The sequence below is a fragment of the Lynx canadensis genome, chromosome X, assembly GCF_007474595.2.
Source record: "Lynx canadensis isolate LIC74 chromosome X, mLynCan4.pri.v2, whole genome shotgun sequence".
NCBI lineage: Eukaryota > Metazoa > Chordata > Mammalia > Carnivora > Felidae > Lynx > Lynx canadensis.
The window spans coordinates 114,909,421-114,920,976 of NC_044321.2; the positions used below are offsets into that span (position 1 = coordinate 114,909,421).

The following is an 11,556-nucleotide window of genomic DNA, read 5'->3' on the forward strand; positions in this document are numbered from 1 at the left end:
AGAAACAGACTGAGTAAAGGAATGGAAATGAATGATTTTAAGGTGTCCTCAGAACTTGCTCTATGATCTCTTCCAGATTTACTGCTGGTGCCCAATACCACTTGGATAGATATTTCCTAGCGTAGTTCTTTGCTTTGCGCTTCCACTTAAAATTGGGTCTAAATCCAAATGTTGGCCAATGCCTAGAACTGTGCTGTTCAACCGGGCAACCACTATCCCTATGTAACTATTTATATTTAACTTAATTACATTTAGAAGTTAGTTCTTCAGTCATACTAGCTCTGTTTCAATAGTCACATGTGGCTAGGGGCTTCTGTATTGGATAATGCAGATATAGAACATTTGATTATCGCAGAGACTTCTACGGAGTTCTTTTTGGGTTTTTTTTTGGTTTTTGTTTTTTTTTTTTAATTTTAAAACACGGAAGCTTCACGAATTTGCGTGTCATCCTTGGCGGGGGGCCTTGCTGACCTTCTCTGTATCATTCCAGTGTTAGTGTATGTGCTGCCCAGGTGAGCACGGAGCACGAACAGTTCTGATGTAGAGCCCAAACTGCAGAATCTTGCTTACTACACCTGAATACGTGGCAGATTCCCTGGAGAAGTTTATTAAAAATATCAACTTCTATCTCACACGTAAACGGCACGCCACTGTTTAAAACCTGCCAATGGTTCTTTATCACTTAGATCAAGGGTAGACAAATTATGACCCCTGGGTCAAATCTAGCCCATTGCCTTTTTTTTTTTTTTTTTTTGCCAGTAAGATTCTACTGGAACGCAGCCATGACCATTCATTTACTTATTTTTCGTTGCTGCTTTTGAACCCAAGGGTAGAATTGAGGCAGAAATGAGTAATTGCAAGACAGAAGGTAGGGTCAACAAAGCTCTATTTACCATCTGGCCCTTTGCAAAACAAAACAAAACAAAACAAAACAAAATACCAGCACAAAAAACAGTTGTTGATCCTTGACTTACAGGATAAAGTCTAAACGTTGGTCTGACCTACACAGGTAGTATCTAAGATCTTACAAAATTTAGCCACTGCCTCTCATTTCATGTCATGACCCAGCAATAACTAACCCATTTTGGTACTTGAACTAACCCATTTTGGTATCCTAGCACTTTCCTCTGTGCCCTATTTATACCATGTCTCTTATATAGTGTCCAACATCCTGACTTTCCTTCTGTCCTACACCACAATGATTGGGGGGGGGGGGGAAGGGAAAAGGAGGGTGCCTTGGCTGGCTCAGTCGGTAGAGCATGTGCCTTGATCTCTGGGTTGTGAGTTCAAGCCCCATGTCGGGTGTAGAGATTACAAAATTAAATTTTAAAAAATTAAAAAAAAATTTAAAGGAATTTTTTAAAGAATTAAAAAAACGTTTAAAGGAAAAAGAACAAAAGGAAAACCATACTCTTTAATGTCTTTTGTCTCTGACCACTAATTTTCGTGGCCCATGCCAATTGTTATGGACAAAGAAAGTGGGTTCCTTACCAAGACAGATTCAGAATCTTAATTTTTTTTAGGCATCTCTGCTTTTCTACATATATGCTGAAATGTACTTTGTCTATCACTTCCATACATACTTTGGTCACATCTTTACCACAGTAATGCAACTGCCTGGTTACACGCCTACTTCCGTCAACAGAACTTGGAGCTCCTAAAGGAAGGAAGCCTGACATTCGTCTCTGACTCCATAGCGAGTACAAGCCCAGCACTGAGTCAATGCTCAGAGAACACCCACAGAAATAAACCTCAGTCCCCAGGAAGCATTCATCTTCTGGAATGAGAAATTGGAGGGAAGAAGTGGAGGGGCTACCTGTTCATCCTTTTTCTCTTCTCCTGTGAAGCTAACATCTAATTTCTGGTGCCCTCAAGGCATAGCAAAAAGTCTTTTTAAATTAGCATATTATTGACTTCCTTTTATCATGTTTGCTTAATCTGGTTTAATAATATTTTAATTATTTGTTGGTGAGATTCACATCTTAAGGTAACTATTCTGTCAAGCACAAGTTTAAAAGTCTAATATACAGGAGAGACTGAGGGTGTTTGTATCTCTAATATGTTACTAATGGAATACAAATAACTAATGTGATTCCAAATTACCTTTGGAGTTTGGATCAGACGTGGCTGGTAAATGAGGTTTTCGTATGAGGTTCATTTATTAAGAATTTCCATGTAGCATCTATCCCTGTGTTTTTAGAGGACTGTGAGTCCTATACTTTTGTTCTAAGTATTCAGGGCGCCAAAGCAGAATAAACTGATTGCCATCTCTTGTGTGCGAGAAGCGGGAAGACTGTTTTGGGAAGATTTGTCCAGTTGGATTGACTGGCGACTGGTAGGGCAAGTTTTCAAGTTAGCAATCCTGGAATCCCTAAGACCTATAAAAATCCACATTGCTCTCAAACTTTTCCCAGAGGAGCCTTCAAGAGACACCTTTCACACACATTGCCGAACCGTGGATTGGGCTTAAGTCTACAACATTAACCCCATATTATAGAATTCAGCCATCCCGAATCAACTTCGGCTGGTCCGTGTTGTCATATCTGCATATGTAATCGGAAGCGCGTCTTCATCCAAAGAGAAAGCATTTCCTCCCCCGAGGAATCGGAACTAGGAAATTTCTTCCTTTCCTCAAGTCAATCAAGGCTGTTTTAGACACTTACCGCACATACAAACATGAACAAAATGAAGCGAAAAGAATGGCGACTCTCTGGCAACTTTGATCGATTCCCACGAGGGGAACTCAATATGGAAAAAGTCAAACCACTTGGGGGGCCGTTTAACCACGTACCCTTCAGGGCTGAGCTCAGACTGTCCCATCGGTTTTGCTGTGAAGGCCTACTCAGTTTCGTTGCTCATGCTAGACTTGGTCACACATCATGTTGCGTTTTCCTCCATTTGTTGTTTAATTATATAATGGAGGAGAGAAAAAAGCATATTTTTAAAGTTGATCAGCTGGCCTCTTCTTAGGAGTATATTGCTTTTATCTGGGAAAATAACTTGATGGTTACCTAATGTGTGAAAAATAAAGTACTCTCCTGCAGCCCCCAGCCACCTTACACTTGGGAATGGGCTAGCGTGAGAGACATTTAAAAAGCCAGAACATACTATCTAATAAAACGGGAGGAGTTGTTGTTATCCTGGAAAAATCTGAACATGATAGAGTCAAAGTGTTGATAATGAAGAGGGGAAAGAGGGACAGAGAGGGTTTAGTAACAAGACAGGAAAACAGGGATCCTGAGGAGCAAAGTCATCAAGTGCAAAGTTTGTTATCATCGCGGCGCCCGGGGGGCTCAGTCGGTTTTAAGCTTCCAGCTTCGGCTCAGGTCATGATCTCAGGGTTTGTGAGTTCGAGCCCCACGCCGGGCTCTGCGTTGACAGTGCAAAGCTTGATTCAGATTCTGTCTCCGTCTTCCTCTCTGCCCCTCCCAGACGTGCGTGCGTGCACTTGTGCTCGCTCGCTCTCTCTCTCTCAAAAATAAATCACTATTTTTATAAAAAGTTTGTTATCATCAGAATGGCTATGGCACTTAAAGAACAGAAATGCATAATTTAGATCGCAAGTAAACTGCTTTGCTGTTCTGTAAGTTCCCCTCTGTTACCGCGCATCTTCTATATCCTATGCACACCTGCCTCTGAGAGAGGTATTTTGGGTCGATCCAGAGAAAGATGTTACGTTTAGGGTTACTAGATAAAACACAGGAGGTCTGTACCTCGATGTCTTTTTTAAAAATTTTGCTGAATCTTGCAACTAGTTAGGTTACATGTCCAGATCCACAGATCCATATAGGGTGGAGAAAAAGGAACAAGAAACAAGATACAGACATGCCAGAGAATTGAATGTAAGCAAGAAAATGTGGCAAGAGGTCACTAGGAGATCTGTAAGCCCTCTGAGGTACTGGCGGTAGGATGGAGTCTTTGTTTTCCTCTAGAAGTGAGTCTGTAGCATTTAAATTTTTTAAAGTTTATTTATTTATTTTGAGAGAGAGAGAGAGAGAGCGAGCGCACAAGTCGGGGAGGAACAGAGAGAGACAGAAAGAGAGAGAGAGAATCCCAAGCAGGCTCCGCACTGGCAGCACAGAGCCCGATGCGGCGCTCGAACCCATGAACCATGGGATCACGGCCTGAGCCAAAATCAAGAGTCAGACGCTCAACCGACGGAGCCACGCAGGTGCCTCGGTCTGTAGCATTCTTAAATTAAATACGCAAGGGCTAGAGCACTTGAAGATACCTAGCCTCAAGACAGCTAGGTTGTGATTCATTCCACGTTATGTATATTATCACCTTACAAGCTTAACCTCTCTCACTAGAGGAAACTCCCAGAAGGCCGAGTTCCCCACAGCTGCTGCCAGGGGAACAGCGCGTGGCTGTGGTAGGAACAGCAGCTGGGACAATTCGGAGAACCACCCTTCCCCCGTGTGGTCCCCCGGGGGAGCCGAGCCCGTGGAAACGAGAGCGAGTCAGGACTGTTTCCGGGGACGACTCCGGTAGCGGACAGCCGAGGTGTGTCCGCAGGAGGGTACCGAGCAAAATGAGGCAGCACTCGTGGTGGAGGAGGAGCACTTTTCTTCATTTCGTTTGCACAGTCATTTGCAAACAGACGTGCAGCTGTGTTATCTGTTTCAACATCTGGCTGTAAATTCATTCCCTCCCCCTCCCCCCCACCCCAAGGTCACTTTCACTTATGTTCTCTCCAAATCTTTTGTTATTCTGTCGACTCCTTTCGCCCTCTTCCAAGCTGGGAGATTACTTCGATGATGTAGCTCAAATTAGGCAGTTTATCGCTCAAAAAGCTTTACGACTAGCCTTTCTTCTGTCACGTGTATAATTTTGCTGAGGCCAGGATTTGACTTAACGTGTTTGCGAGGCTTCACGGAAAGGAACGCATTGCTTAGCAAGTGAGTCTAGCCATCTGCCCAGTGTCCACTCTGTGATCCAGCTGTCGTCTTCTGGTATTTGTCCAGCTGTGGTATTTAAGAATTAGTGAAGGGGCGCCTGGGTGGCTCAGTCGGTTGAGCGTCCGACTTCAGCTCAGGTCATGATCTCATGACTTGGGAGTTCGAGCCCTGCTTTGGGCTCTGTGCTGACAGCTCGGAGCCTGGAGCCTGCTTCGGATTCTGTGTCTCCCTCTCTCTCTCTGCCCCTCTCCCACTCGCTCTGTGTCTCTCTCAAAAGTAATAAAAACATTAAAAACCCCAAAAAAGAATTAGTGAAATCCCTGGATGTCTCACTTGGGAATGAAAAGATTCAGTGTGCCATATGATCATTGTTAATATAAACAGATGGTCTCATTTCTGTTTCTCGTTTCAAACTCAGGCTAGACAAGGTAGTGTGGAGAAATGTCCTGGGCGGGGGGATACTTTCAGGTAGGATGGAGAACATAAGCAAAGGAACAGACAGGGCAATGAGCGAACAGGAGTTATTTACAGAACTGCTAATTCGGTATGACAGGAGTAGAGGGTATGAAGGAGAACGTGGGTGACGTGTGGCAGATACGAATAATAACTGTACAGAAGTAGTACTGATTGAAGAAGTAAGGGCAAGAAAAGACCGGACAAGGTATGAAGTTCGTCTGCACCAAGAAATCAGAGCCCAACTTTCTTTTTGCTATATAAAGGTAGTTACTGGGCGCTATCAACAATAGCCAAAGTCTGGAAAGAGCCCAAATGTCCATCGATGGATGAATGGATAAAGAAGATGTGTATATACATAAAATGGAGTATTACCCGGCAATCAACAAGAATGAAATCTTGCCATTTGCAACTACGTGGATGGAACTGGAGGGTATCGCGCTAAGCGAAATGAGTCAGAGAAAGACAAATATCATATGACTTCACTCATAGGAGGACTTTAAGAGACAAAACAGATGAACATAAGAGAAGGGAAGCAAAAATAATATAAAAACAGGGAGGGGGACAAAACAGAAGAGACTCATAAGTATGGAGAACAAACTGAGGGTTGCTGGAGGGGTTGTGGGAGGGGGGGATGGGCTAAATGGGTATAGAATCTACTAAGGAATCTACTCCTGAAATCTACTCCTGCACTATATGCTAACTAACTTGGAGGTAAATTTAAAAAATAAAGAAATTATAAAGGTAGCAATTTGGGTGCAGTGAAGGCAGAAACGATGAGGACGGTTCCTCTGGCCATTCCAGGCTAAAAATGGGGGGCAAAGTATTATCTGCCCTTTCCCTTTCAGGTGCAGGACCACTTTTGTCTTGAAAGATCTGGGCTTCTGTAATGGTTATTTCTGCATTCTATGATTTTGCCCGGCCAAAGTTACATTTCATACATTCAGAATGAAAAACAGCATCTGTCTGGAACCAACAATGAGAAGGACTCCTCCCCATTACAGGCCTGACGTGCGTCACCGGTGACGAGCAATGGGCGACATGTACTGGAGGTCACGGCACTTAAAAACATCAGCTAAAAGTCTCTTGTGTCTTACGTATTCCAAATACAAATAGTCCAACCTATGGCCTAGTGATCAGTACTTAAAAATTCACCAGTTAACAATACGAAGTGCAAATGTTTCTTTCAACTATTTCAACTCATGTTAGCCTGAAAGCTCCTGATGTAGGATGTTGGTTAAGAGGGATATCAACTTTATAAGTCTGGCCACATACGAAGTCCTCCACTGCATGAAAATCTCTGAGCCACAACATATCAGAGACTAATTATGAAAATTGACTTTTCAATTTGCTTCTCACTGTAATTATCCAACTATCGTACATTATTTGCTTGGAGTAATTTCTTCTATGCAAAATGGTCTTTTTCTTATCACCAGAAAGAGGCGGTGCAACAGACTCACGGAGTCAGGAAATTGTGAGCACTTGAAGGGTCTACGACTTTTTAATATTCACTTCAGTAGAGAGATTTCCTGGTGAGGAGAAGAGGGAGGGTGACAGAGATAATAGGCTCACAAAAGGTTTCTAAATAACTTATTTGTAGAAATTATTATATATAATGAGATATACCCCTCCAAGCCAATTCATTCAACACAGACGATGGTAACAAAAAGCCCACAGTCAAAAAAATGTAGGGCTAAAAGGAGCTATTGCACCATCCATGAACAACAAATCCCTCTGATAGCCCTGCAAGGGAGGTATGATTATCCCCATTTTACATGATAGAGCTGAATGTCAAAGAGTTTAAATAATTTATTCAAAATTCTACTAAGAAGTGGCAGATCCCAGCTTTCCAGACGCCCGTGTTCTTTCCATGACATCTGACTGCTGGCCAACTCTATACCCACTTCCTCGATGCACTGGTCCGGGCCTCAGGACGAAATGAAGCCTCTGGTCAAATGCCCTACTGAAATAGCATTTCCCTATTTTTGAAAATTCATGTTATCAAAAAGGAGGTATAGCTAGCTTGGATGCATCGTCCTTGGCTCTGACTGATTTTTAGTGATCACTTCTCTACGTGCTTTCTGAATATAACAATAACATGTAATTATTATTATACAAAAGTATAGGGGTGCCTGAGTAGCTCAGTTGGTTAAGCATCTGACTTTGGCTCATGTCATGATCTTTTGGTTCACGAGTTTGAGCCTCGCGTCAGGCTCTGTGCTGACAGCTTAGAGCCTGGAGCCCGCTTCAGATTCTGTGTCTCCCTCTCTCTCTGCCCCTCCCCCGCTTGTGCACTCTCTCTTTCTCTCTCTCTCTCTCTCTCTCTCTCTCTCAAAAATAAACATTAAAAAAAGTATATAGCACTGTTTTGAGTATCTTATATTAATTCATTTAATCTTCTCAACAACCCTGAGATATGTATTATTAGTATCATTTTATTTTTTTTTACACAGTGTTTATTTATTTATGTTTGAGACAGAACAGAGAGAGCTCACGAGCTGGGGGAGAGGAGAGGAGAGAGAGAGAATCCCAAGATGCGGGGCTTGAACCCATCAGTCATGAGATCACAACCTGAACTGAAACTAAGAGTCAGACACTTAAGTGACTGAGCCTCCCAGGGTGCCCCTATTGTTTCCATTTTAGAGATGAGGAAACTGAGGCACTGAGAGGATAAGCAACATGCTCAGGGTCGCACAGTGTATGGCAGAGCAGGGATGAGAACCCAGACAGTAGACAGAATCCATGCTCTTAACTGCTGTGTTAGATTGGTACGCTTTAACCGTATGCTGAATAATTCATTGTGAAATCTTGCCACAGATTGCTTTCACGCTTATTGATCTTTGTTTTTCCAGACTCCATCATTTTCCCCTTTTTAATAAAGGCAGCAGTGTTTATTCATCCCCAGTCTCCTAGTTAGTCTTTAATTTCTACAGCTTCTCAAGGGTAATATCGGTTATTTACTTCGACCTCTATAATCTGTCTGTATACAGAGCCTTTAACTCCTTTAGAGAGTCTAAATACTCACTCAGAAATTCCTTACCTGTACTTCCATCCCCACCTTTTCTCTAAACTTTTTTCAATTTCTATTTAAGTTTATGTTTTTTTTAGTAATCTCGGCACCCAACATGGGGCTCGAACTCACAACCCCAAGATCAACAGTCACATGCTCTTCTGACTGAGCCACCCAGGCACCCCTACTTCCATCCCCTTTTACCCATGTTGCTTCACTCTACCCAGTTTAAGATTATTCTCTTTAATGTGAAAGCAATTGAGGAGTTGGGGAGTTCTGCCCTTTTTTTCCCATCTCCAAATGCCTCTATCCCATGTAGGGAACCACTCCCCTGCTGGCTGGCTGTGTGTTGCAAAATTAGATCAGGATTTTGTAGTTATGAGAAATAAAAGCATGGGTTTTTATGGGATTCATGTAGTATTATGGTCAAAGATCCAGAAATGTCTGACTGTTACTGTGCCAGGTACATTGCTCCCTGTGGGGAAACAGGCACGGACACACACACACACACACACACACACACACACACCGGCTCATTATCAGCCTTGTAAGTACCCGACTCTCCCGTACAAGACACCTTAGCAGGTTTTTAAAAGAAATTTATAGTACACATATCCTAAGATCTAGTAATTTCTTTTTAAAAGGAATGTTTTGAGTATATCCGTCGCCACACAGTGAGCTTAGCAACGTTCTACTGGCATAGACAGCCTTGCCAAGACATCCGGCTAGCACCCGTAAGGTCAAAATTCGAACCTGCATTCTCGTCTCTTTCTGATTGCCACACAGAACAAGAGGCAGTGTGGCCCAGTCGATTCAGCGTCTGACATCAGCTCAGGCCAGGACCTCATGGTTCATGGGTTCGAGCCCTGCATCGGGCGCCGTGCTGACCATGAGGAGCCTGCCTGGGATTCTCTCCCTCCCTCTCGAAATAAATAAGCGAAAAAGAATGTTTCCTGCATCGTGACTGTACAGAAGGAAGGAAACAAGAACGCAGTTGTGGTGAATGGGAAAAAAAGTTTCTCCCTCATAGAGGGACGGTCTGCATGAGCTAGTTCAGCCATGTCCAAAGTGGTCTCGTGACTCTTAACTCCACTCGCCATGCAGATATCAGGAGCACGCTGCACTTTGTAATCCTCTTCGCCAGCAACTTCCAGGGCACTCTACCCAGTGCACAGTTCTGTGGATATGAGCGAGCGTAGCTGCAGCAGCGATGCTGACAGGAAGCAGTAACAGTTCCTTGACCTCTGGTTGCAGTTATGACGGTGTAACCTTGAAATCAATATCCCCGGGGCAGACCTGTAGCTTCTGTTTTTCAGGACCTAAATAGAATTCCGTAAGTTTGTACTTCCCTGGATGAAGTATATTCCTGCTTGAAATATATACAAGGGTTTCTGTTCTCCGTACACATGTACACACACATTAAAAGAAACAATAAACTAAGGGGGTGCCGGGTGGCTCGCTCAGTTAAGCATCCGACTCTTGATCTCACAGGTCACGAACCCAGTTTGTGAGTTTAGGCCCACTGTCAGTGCAGAGCCTGCTTGGGATTCTCTCTCTCCCTCTCTCTCTGCCCCTCTTCTGCTCATACTCACTCTCTCGCTCTCTCTCTCTTAAAATAAATAAATAAACTTGGGGCAACCGGCTGGCTCAGTCAGTTAAGCATCTGACTCTCGCTTTCGGCTCAGGTTATGATCTCATGCTTCATGAGTTTGAGCCCCACTCGTGCTCTCTCTCTCAAAATAAACTTTCATAAATAAAAACAAACTTTTAAAAAAAGAAATAATGAACTAAGATAAAAGAACTCGTAGTGGAAATGAAAGTCTCCCACCCCAAACCTCTCTGTTCTTAGCTCCACTCTAGAAGTAATCTGTTAGACACGTGTGTTTACTTCTCATGAAGTCTCCGTTGCACTAAATAATATCTCTATATCACTATTTCTTGATTTATCAACTTGAAAACATGAAGACTATATTCACTTACACCACCTGGAATTTTTCATGCCATCCTCCTCCCAAATGCAGGCAGCTTTATTGTACTGGTCACCTTTCTAGCCTACGTCATCGGCATGAGCCTCTGTATTTTGTTCTGTCACATTCTTTTAAAATAAAGTGTACTTAATTTTTTTTAAAGTTTATTTATGTATTTTGAGAGGGAGAGAGAGAGAGAGGGAGCAGGGGAGGGGCACAGAGAGAGAGGGAGACAGAGGATCCCAAGCAGGCTCCACACTGTCAGCACAGAGCCCAACTTGGGGTTAGAACTCACGAACCATGAGATCATGACCTGAGCTGAAGTCAAGAGCCAGACACTTAACCGACTGAGGCACCCAGACGCCTTGTCCTATCACCTTTAACCATAGATCTTGATGCCCCATTATGTAAAAGTGTGATATTACTGTCGTCTACTCTTCCCTCCGCCATTCCTCCTCTTTCCTGTGGCCTCATTTCTGCCAGCTAGCATCCCCATGCTGTCGAATCAACACGCGATCTCTAGAGAGAAGAACACGCCTATCATTTGTTTAAAAATATACTCGGGGGCGCCTGGGTGGCGCAGTCGGTTGAGCGTCCGACTTCAGCCAGGTCACGATCTCGCGGTACGTGAGTTCGAGCCCCGCGTCGGGCTCTGGGCTGATGGCTCAGAGCCTGGGGCCTGTTTCCGGTTCTGTGTCTCCCTCTCTCTCTGCCCCTCCCCCGTTCATGCTCTGTCTCTCTCTGTCCCAAAAATAAATAAACGTTGAAAAAAAAAAATTTAAAAATATACTCGGGGTTTCCTGTGTCACTCATCACTCTGCATGGGTAGGGGAGTCAACACTAACAACAATACTAAGTTATTCTATCAACACTTTCAAATAACGCCCCTGTTTTCAGCACCACTAATAAACCCTGTTACCCACCAACTCCAAGACCAGGCCTAGAACATCAGTTGGCCGTTAGTGCAGTCGTCCCCTGGGCTGTTTCTTCTTTATATTCAACTTCATTTGTCACTAAGTTTCTATTTCCAATCTTCTAGAAATTTGTTGAAATGCCTTGGGGCGCCTGGGTGGCTCAGTCGGTTAAGCGTCCGACTTCAGCTCAGGTCACGATCTCGCGGTCCGCGAGTTCGAGCCCCGCGTGGGGCTCTGGGCTGATGGCTCAGAGCCTGGAGCCTGCTTCCGATTCTGTGTCTCCCTCTCTCTCTGCCCCTCCCCCGTTCATGCTG

At 43.8% G+C, this 11,556-nt stretch overlaps 1 non-coding gene across 1 annotated transcript; it reads right to left on the minus strand.

Moving 5' to 3' along the window:
* Positions 1-413: 413 nt before the first annotated feature.
* LOC115507938 lies at positions 414-520 on the minus strand. Its single transcript, XR_003966856.1, has one exon. It is a non-coding gene; the product is annotated as a U6 spliceosomal RNA (small nuclear RNA).
* Positions 521-11,556: the final 11,036 nt, after the last annotated feature.